Genomic DNA, 8,608 nt, shown 5'->3' with positions numbered 1-8,608 from the left:
AAAAAAAAAAAAAAAAAAAAAGCCAGTCTGTGGGGGGTGGGGGGCTGCCCCCTCCAAGCAAAACCCATTTGGGGTCTAGGGTCAGGGAAGGGAGTTAAACACCCCTCCCCCCCCCCCCCCCCCCAGCTCAAACTTACTGCTGGCTGTGACTGCAGACGACAAATTCCAGAGGCACCTGGAAGGGAAAAGAGGAAGTGATGAGGAACCCTGCAGAGTCCTGCTGTTGTGATTGTGGGCTGCTAATCCCAGAGACCTCAGGGGCAGTAGGAAGAGGAAGTGAACAGACAGCCTGAGAGCCATGCTCTAGTGCCCCGTTGGCTTCTGGCCTGAGCCACTGCAAGCATGGGGCTGCATTTCTTAAGTCAAAGGTAAATGTCTGTTCACTTCTGTTTCAATTTAATCTCTGCAGTTTAGACTAAACTGCAAAGGCTGAATCAATTCAGCCTTGGGCTTTTTGGATGTCTGTACTTACCCAATGAATGTCAGATTGGGTCTGAAGTAAAATCCTCGTTCGCTGCATCCAAATGAGAAGCTCCTGTTCAGGACAATGAGCCCTCTGTTGCCAAATGGCTCTGCTAATGAACTGAACAAGGACATTTGCTCACCTGATTTGATCAAGCACTCCCTTACATTTGCAAAGACAGATGAGGAGATTCTTTGAGCCTTGATACTTTCACAAGTTTCCACCTGTCCTTTGTGATTTCACATCTCATCCTTTGTAGTTCCATATCCTTCTGTCCTGACCCATCCAGCCTAATTCTTTTGTGCATATTCTCCTGCAGCCTCCTTATATTCACAAGCTCATTATAATATCAGTAGAGTGTTTGGTCTTATAACATTGCATAAATTGGAATTGAGAGGTGGATTATAGTGGGCATTGGAAAGGTGGATCTTCTCAGTCAAAGACCCAATCACTGAGATGTAAATAAGAATGCAATTGCCTCACCATTTTGCAGCAGTGCTATGGTAAGTGGAAACATAGGCTGTACAATCCACATTTCAGAGTGATGGAAGAAACTCTATGATAAGAGAATGGGCAGTTATGTCAGAAATAGGCAGTGGATAGTAAGTCACTGAGGAGCACAGACTATAACCTAAATATCAAGATTTCTCAAATCACAAAGTTTTTGTCTAAGATGGGTGTCTAAAGGCAGATTATAGACTGTAATTTAGGTCCTGATTCCACAAAGCACTTATATACATGCTTATATATATTCCTATTTAGCACAGCTTTGGCAATTAAACACACGTTCAAAAGTTCTGGACAGCAACATAACTTTCATTGAATGCCAGTACTCACACAGGTGACTTTGAAGTTCACTTTGTTGACCATTATTTCCTCTGTTTGATTGAAAAATGAATGCAAATTGGTGGAACAACCCTAGTAAAAACCTCCAGGAATTAAATCTGGGGGATTTTGTTTGCAGTATTTTTTGCAGCTCTTCCTGATATGCCCCATATGCACGGGGATTAGTTCATCCACTGCTGAAACACAGCCACCCCTTGGGTGGAACGTGGCAGCTGTCAAATTGTCCAGCATAACAAGATATGGCAGTTCAGAATGGAAATCAGCATACTTTCAGGCTATGAGGGTGGTCAAGCACTGCACCAGGCTACCTAGAGAAGCTGTGAAATCTCCATCCTTGGAAGTTTTAAAGAGCAAGTTAAACAGACACTTGGCTAGGCTGGTTTCATCAGGGATGGTCCTGCCTTGAGCCGGAGGCTAGACTAGTTGACCTTGTGAGGTCCTTTCTAGCCCTGCTTTTCAATGATCCTATACTAAGGCAGATGTTCAGGTGATGTAAAGTGATGAAACCCTATTGACTTCCGGGCTTTGATGTTCTGTCCTTGGAATTTGACAGGGAAGTAAAGATGATTGAAATAAAAACTGAAACAGCAACTTGCCAGACCCAGTAGCAAGGCATTTAGCAACGCAGCCATGAATATGCAAAAAACATTTGTATCATGTTCGAAACAGCAGAGTCAATAACTGCCAATGCCAGAGCTAACTGGCTTAGCCAGGCTTCAAAACAAGAATCTTTAATTACACTCGTTTGTATTTCCAAAGATAGACTATAACATATTTATAAACAATCTGTGCACTTGGTGGGGAACTGACACATGGTATGAATCATTTGCTAACAGTTCTTATATAATATTCAAAACAGTCATGAATGTTTCATGAAGGTGCTTCTACTAACAGTCCTGGGTGGAGTATATGACTTTCTGCCTCCCTCCATGTGTGTTTTTGTTGCATTGTCTCCTATCTTTTTTACCACTTTTTTTCTGCTCAGAACTACCCTCTAGACACACTTGTCGTTGCCATTACAATGTTAGCTCAAGGCTCAATCTCAGATCCAGGATCCTGTTGTGCCATGCACTGTACAGATGACACAGATGAAAAGAAAATGGTTACAGTCAGAATAGGTGTAACCCTTCTGCCGGGCACTGGATGGCGGTAACAATGGCTGGGTTCAAATTTAGGTGCTTACAAAACTTTTTGATTCTGACTTCAGCCTCCACCCTGAAGTCTGGGACCTATTGATGGACTCCTGTAATGGGGTGTTACAAAATTAGCACGTTTCCCCACTCGCATGCATTATAAACGGAAACAGGGCTTGTTAAATGGGAAAGGGAACTAAGGCATAACCCTAAAGAAAACTTTAATTTTTAAACATTAACTGAAACCCCAAAGTTACAGTCTTACTCAGCCAAACCACCTAAAGTAGTGACTTCCCAGTCCAGTCTGCTAGGAAATCACACACGGCTGCCACTGGTGGCTCGATCACCTATGCCAGCCAAAAGTGGCAGGTGCCAAGTAGGTAAGCCTGTCCCAGAGAATCCTGCTGCTCCTTGCTGCTAGCGTTGGCTGATCCGAGCCTGGTCCTGTTCCCTGCAGCTGGCGCAGCCCCATCCCCTGCAAGGCTGGCACTGCTCGCAGGGAATGGGGATGGGGATGGGGACAGGGATGGAGCCAGTCTCAGTGCTCAGCTGGCACAGTCTCGGCTGGCAGTGCTGCTCACAGGGGATTGGGCCATGCTAAGCCCAGCTCCATCCTCGCCCCCCGTGAACAGTACCAGGCTCAGTTGGGGATTGGCACTCGGCTGGTGTAGCCCCATCCCCTGCAAGTAGAGCCGGCAGTGCCGCTCACAGGGGATGGGGCCATGCCAGCTGAGCACCAAGCCCGGCCCTGACTTATACACTGCGTCTATAAAAATACTTACCTTTCAAGTAAAAAATCCAGGGGTCAACCTATACACTGTGTTGACCTATACACCATGAAATACAGTATATGCTTATGTATAATATAAGCAGGGTTACATCAGTAAGGCAGAGAGTGGGGGCAAGAAAGAGTTATGTTAACAGAAAGGAAACTTAGATTCAAAGAGATGAAAGTTTTGTCCCTGCTGCAAAACAAGGTGTGTGTGTGTGTTGGGGGTGGGGGTTACATTAAAATTGCCATTCAAACTAAAATCATAGTGGAGACAAGGCCTTTTAAATTGATGTAGATAATCAAGATCAATCCTATACTTACTGCTTTGGGGTTTATTATCAATCTATAGCCTTAGAAAAGTATGTCTTTTTCAATGTCATCTGACTAGATTGTGCAAGCTTACACAAGGAGTCTATGGGAGACAAATGTTTCTTGCTAGGCCAGCTTGGATGGCCTAATGAAAATCCCCATCCAGTATCCACCAGTTATGAGAATTGGATTGGGCACAGCAGTGATTCTCCTTACCAATGATGCAATAGCCAGCAGCAGAGTAAATTGAGCAAAGTAAAAAAAAAAACAACCCATGCAGAGTCCCATCAAAAACTCTTTGCTCGTTTGGTACTTCATTGTACTTTACTCGTTGATTCTATTAGCCCTTGGGGGGTTGGGGGGGAATAACTTGTATAAATAGTTTGTTATTTCACGATTTCAATTCTAATAAAAGGCTGATTCTATAAAGCAAGACACTAATAAGAAGCAGAAGATGCACATAATACAGGGCTTTTTGTATTTGGATTCTAACATGCATCCAATTCTATTAAATGAGACTCTAACAACCAGAGGACCTGCATTTGTGTAATGAAATATGGCAGCTTGCAGATGGTAATTTTATGCAAAGATTCTACCTGTGATCTTCAATACTAAAAGCACAGGTTTCTGCTACTTAAGTATAAGAAGCCGTCGGTCTGTGTTAGTTATAGCATGCTGCACAGCCGCTAGAACCAGCCACTGGAGGGTGACAGTCATATGCACGATGTCAGTGTGTTTATTCTATTGTGAGCAGTGCTTTCATAGGTAAGTGAGAACGCTGTTTTCTTTACCATTTATTGTTCATTACTGATTACTCTTCTCAAACCATGCCTAGTTTGTAACACTTCGGGGGTCTTTTAACAGGGCATTAGTCACTTCACCTGTCTGCTTCTCTTCCCACCCTTTTCTCTCTTGTCTATACCGACCATAAACTTCCCAGTGTTTATCCACTGTGTTTGTATAACACTGCACGACAGAGCACCAATCTCAGTGGGAACCTCTCGTCACTCGCATAATAGACATAATAAATAACAAGGAAGGTATTTATAAATGTTTCTGTATCTCTTTGCAGACAATACATAGACAAAAAGAGAAAAGAAACTGATTGAATGTTTCAGGGGCGTAGGTTGTAGCCGTGTTGGTCTAAGGACATAGGCAGACAAGGTTGCTTGGGTGAACCTTGCCTGATTGAATGTTTGACATTTCTGCCTGTTTCATTTACTCAGCTCCAGTAGCAAACAGTCCCCTGTATGTAAATCAGTACAAAATGTGGCCAATACATGTTTTGTAGTGGTAGGAGTTTGGAGGGAGGGTACATCAGGCACACTCACATACTCACCTTATTATCTGTACATGTCTTTAGTGAAGGCATATAGTCTTGCTGCAGTTGTTCTAAGTAAATGCATGATCGGATAGAGGAGAAAATAGAGGTCAGTCACTCTGGGAGCTAGCAGGCAGTAACCTTTTTTTTGGCACAAGCACTCTGCTTATCTTAGCCTGTCTTTTATGAGACTTATCAGAATTTCAAATGGTCACAATGACTGTTTTGCAAAGGGGTGAAATTGTAGAGTTCATGCCACTTGGAGGAAATTTCATGTTTTAGTGTGATTTTATTGCTCGCTGGCAGGGCCCACATGATGTGATTTGGTAATTGGCAGTAATGTCAGGATGACATTTTTATCATTACTTGTTATATCTTTGCAATTTGTAATTCCGTTTATTGGACAGGACTTCAATGAAATACTATAATAAACCAGGTTATAGTCCCATGCTCCATTCAAATCCACACATTTTGTCAAATCGGTTATTGAAACCCAGCTCAGAGGCCATTTCTTGGTGTGAACTGAGCTTTAAGTTTCAGGTTCCTTCTTTGTGCTTTATTAGGTTTAGTATCATCTAAAGCTCAAAATGGGAATGGCTTGGTAATAGTAGGTAAAGCTTTTCAACTGTAAGTTTCTGGCCATATTCCAAAGGTTTTAAGGACGTTTCATTCCATCGTTTGGCAGCTGGTTGGTGGTGACTGATGTGAAATGAGTTCGATCTCAGCGTCCAAGTGAAGGGTGAAACCAGGATCACAGGAACAAACATGGAGACTTGGACTATTACTCACCTTGGAAGAATAACATTTCAGATTAAGATACATGACTAACTAGTACCCCCCCAAAAAGGCAGGGGGAAGAGAGGAGCACACACACTATAGAAATAAATTAGAAATTGGAAGCTGTTTCCATTTTTTGAAAAAGGATCTTTTTGTTTTGGAGAGAAGTTGCTTAAAATTTTTAGCAAAATCATTTTTGAAACTTTCCATTCACCAGCAGAAAACCACAATTTTTACTTTAATGTGAAAAGTAAATCGCTTTAAGAAAATGACTCCAACAAACATTTTGATGGTGCACCTATCAAAAAAGTGGATTAAAAAGTGGGAAATTTAAGGAAAATTGAACATTTTGAATATGTCGATGGTTTCACATGGGGAAAAAAGTCATTTTAATGCAAAACTCATCATGTGAAAAACTTCAGGCATGGGTAGGTGGGCAGCCAATGGGAAGGCTGTATAATAAGTCATCACCATCATGCCTGCTCACTGTCTAAGCAATATGTAAGGGATGCAAGACTTAAACTTAGCCTGAATGTAGAGGAGGTTGTAGTTCCTGTCGATTGAGCACCTGTTAAAAGCATACAGTTAAAGGAAAAAAAGAAAGAAGGATCCCTCCTAGGTTGGGCTTTCAGAGGAAGATACCATCTTTTCCTCTCCTGTGCTCCAGTATCTGGAACAATGGGATCCTAGTCCATGACCAGGGTCCCTGATGCTTTGGTAGTGCAAATAATAATAAGACCTCAAGGAACATCCTTCTTCTGTCTCTTTGAGTTCAGAGGTGCTGATCCTCAACACAGGTTCGGAGGAATCATTTCTGTTCCCAGGTCTACCTACGCTAGCTTCTAATGGGGCAAAACTGCAGATAATAGAGGGTATTTATATTTACAATTCTTTTTTAATTATTAGGCAAGTGGATTTATAGATATGAGGTGGCTTGGGCAGTCATGATAATTTGCTTGATCTGTTTTTGTGGTTGTGATTTTAATTTCAGGATGAGTCCCTAAGGCCATGTAAAGGCATTCATAAGTAAGTGGGAGGCTATCCATTTGCAATATGTACAGTGTTGCCAGGGATGCTGTTCAACTATTTTCTTGGTATTGCCATGTTCCCAGCCTGTATGATTGACTGCAACACATCCTGAAAGCTGTACAAAGAGCGCATGCTATCTTGCAGCTGAGTCTCCTCTTTCATTTAGGGCCTTTGGTTAAAAATCACTCTTTATAGAAGCAACAGTACATATCGTCTTTAAATATGCCTAGGCTTTTATTTTATTTAGGGCACTGGATTTGTGTTGTACCAATAAATTATGCGGAGACTATCTGGCTGTTCCAACAAAAAGCAGGACTCCTAAAGGGAATTCTGCCTCTTGCACATGGAGTTGTAGCTCAGAGCAACCAGCTAGGAAGATGCAATTAATTTCCCCCTCATGAGTAAAGCCATTATATAAAATACTACAATTGCCTCAGGGGCCAAGTTGAAGGCATTGAATTATGTATTATCAAAACTGATTTCACAGTGATGTCTTCATGAGCCCTTCTGCTGCTCATGTGCAGAAAGAAAATGGCAATCAAGTGAAAAGATCTCATTTTCCTTTTGCTTTCTATAAACAATATGTTACTAATGGGAAGTCCTTAAAGGGATGAAGCAATATCAGTTCTTCCCAGGGAAGCAGTAGAACAAGGCAAACTCTGTGAACTCTGTTTAACTCCAGGGGTAAACCCCTCTCTCATCCATTGGTCCCTATTTCAGTCCCAAAAGTTGAAAGGTGTTCAGATAAAGCCACCAACAGTCTCTGCTTGAAAAACTGTTGACCCAGGGCCCTGAAGGGACTGTCCAAAACATGGGATTTCTGTCCCAGTTTATAATTTTCATCACCTGTCTTCAGTGTAGTACCAAGCAGGGCCCCAGTGAGATATGCCATACCCACACTGAGTGAGCTACTGTTGGGGAATCAAGTCATGGGGACGCCAGTGAGACATGCCGTACCCACACTGAGTGAGCTACTGTTGGGGGATCAAGTCATGGGGACCCCAGTGAGACATGCCGTACCCACACTGAGTGAGCTACTGTTGGGGGATCAAGTCATGGGGACCCCAGTGAGACATGCCGTACCCACACTGAGTGAGCTACTGTTGGGGGATCAAGTCATGGGGACCCCAGTGAGACATGCCGTACCCACACTGAGTGAGCTACTGTTGGGGGATCAAGTCATGGGGACCCCAGTGAGACATGCCGTACCCACACTGAGTGAGCTACTGTTGGGGGATCAAGTCATGGGGACCCCAGTGAGACATGCCGTACCCACACTGAGTGAGCTACTGTTGGGGGATCAAGTCATGGGGACCCCAGTGAGACATGCCGTACCCACACTGAGTGAGCTACTGTTGGGGGATCAAGTCATGGGGACCCCAGTGAGACATGCCGTACCCACACTGAGTGAGCTACTGTTGGGGGATCAAGTCATGGGGACCCCAGTGAGACATGCCGTACCCACACTGAGTGAGCTACTGTTGGGGAATCAAGTCATGGGGACGCCAGTGAGACATGCTGTACCCACACTGAGTGAGCTACTGTTGGGGGATCAAGTCATGGGGACCCCAGTGAGACATGCCGTACCCACACTGAGTGAGCTACTGTTGGGGGATCAAGTCATGGGGACGCCAGTGAGACATGCTGTACCCACACTGAGTGAGCTACTGTTGGGGAATCAAGTCATGGGGACCCCAGTGAGACATGCCGTACCCACACTGAGTGAGCTACTGTTGGGGGATCAAGTCATGGGGACCCCAGTGAGACATGCCGTACCCACACTGAGTGAGCTACTGTTGGGGGATCAAGTCATGGGGACCCCAGCGAGACATGCTGTACCCACACTGAGTGAGCTACTTTTGGGGGATCAAGTCATGGGGACCCCAGTGAGACATGCCGTACCCACACTGAGTGAGCTTCTATTGAGGGATCAAGTCATGGGGACCCCAGTGAGACAT

The sequence above is a fragment of the Alligator sinensis genome, unplaced genomic scaffold, assembly GCF_000455745.1.
Source record: "Alligator sinensis unplaced genomic scaffold, ASM45574v1 scaffold268_1, whole genome shotgun sequence".
NCBI classification, from domain to species: Eukaryota; Metazoa; Chordata; order Crocodylia; family Alligatoridae; genus Alligator; species Alligator sinensis.
Note: the sequence above shows the minus strand (reverse complement) of the source record.